We start from the raw sequence: 1,628 nt of genomic DNA on the forward strand, positions 1-1,628 counted from the left end.
AAATGACCATTATCATTAGGGCGCTTATAGGCGCTGGCGCACCGGCCGAACCATTCGGCCGGTCAAGCCCCAGCCGCCCGATACCACGATTAAGAGTCGTCAGATTTGACCCCCTTGCTTCGTCCTCCTCCTGGTTGTTCTCCTTCGATCAAAATTGCAACGGCCCACAGCGACGTCCGACGCCCCGCCATCGCCCCCCGACCAAGGTTGAAGCACCCCCGCGGCGCCCCCGTCGCCGATCGGCGCCCTCGCCGGCCGTCCTCGTCGCCGGTCGCCGCCCTCGTCCCTGGCTCCATCCATGCAACAGTTGCGCTCTCTTCTCGCTCGAGCCCCCGCTACCACCACTCGTCGGGCGGCGCTCAAAAGCCTCGCCGCCGCCGCTCATAGCCTCGTCGTCGCCGCCTCTCGTAGCCTTGCCGGCGCCGCCGCTCGTAGCCTCGCTGCCGCCATGTACATCAGTGGTAGCAAAATCCATCACTGCTCACAACAAAAAGGGCCTCCGGGTGTAGCAAAAAATATCGCCCTAGGACGTCGCTCGTGCTCTGCAGGCTGCCGCCGGTGCTGGAGACGGCTACCACGCTACTGTGGCAATGCATGCTGGAACCGATCACCAGGGGTGCTGCAACCGTGGTGATAAAAAGCTGGAACCGACCGCCAGGAAAGTTGCAACCGGCCAGAGCAGTAGTGGAAAGTCGTGATGCCGTCACCGTCGATGTTACAAACAGTATGCACAAAAGCTGGAACCGACAACGTAATTTGTTTCAACAGCGAGAGACTGCCAGACGCCGATTGCTGGAACCGTCAGCAAAAAAATGTTGTGACCATGCTGCGAGGAAGCTGCAACTGGCAAAAACAATGGCGACGACGGTGCTTCTGAAGGAAATATGCCCTAGAGGCAATAATAAAGTTATTATTTATTTCCTTATTTCATGATAAATGTTTATTATTCATGCTAGAATTGTATTAACCGGAAACATAATACATGTGTGAATACATAGACAAACAGAGTGTCACTAGTATGCGTCTACTTGACTAGCTCGTTGATCAAAGATGGTTATGTTTCCTAACCATAGACATGAGTTGTCATTTGATTAACGGGGTCACATCATTAGGAGAATGATGTGATTGACTTGACCCATTCCGTTAGCTTAGCACTTGATCATTTAGTTTGTTGCTATTGCTTTCTTCATGACTTATACATGTTCCTATGACTATGAGATTATGCAACTCCCGTTTACCGGAGGAACACTTTGTGTGCCACCAAACGTCACAACGTAACTGGGTGATTATAAAGGTGCTCTACAGGTGTCTCCAAAGGTACTTGTTGGGTTGGCGTATTTCAAGATTAGGATTTGTCACTGCGATTGTCGGAGAGGTATCTCTGGGCCCACTCGTTAATGCACATCACTATAAGCCTTGTAAGCATTGCAACTAAATGAGTTAGTTGCGGGATGATGTATTACGGAACGAGTAAAAAGACTTGTCGGTAACGAGATTGAACTAGGTAATGAGATACCGACGATCGAATCTCGGGCGAGTAACATACCGATGACAAAGGGAACAACGTATGTTGTTATGCGGTCTGACCGATAAAGATCTTCGTAGAGTATGTAGGAGCCAATATGGGC

Source organism: Triticum dicoccoides, chromosome 5A (genome assembly GCF_002162155.2).
Source record: "Triticum dicoccoides isolate Atlit2015 ecotype Zavitan chromosome 5A, WEW_v2.0, whole genome shotgun sequence".
In the NCBI taxonomy this organism is placed as follows: domain Eukaryota; kingdom Viridiplantae; phylum Streptophyta; class Magnoliopsida; order Poales; family Poaceae; genus Triticum; species Triticum dicoccoides.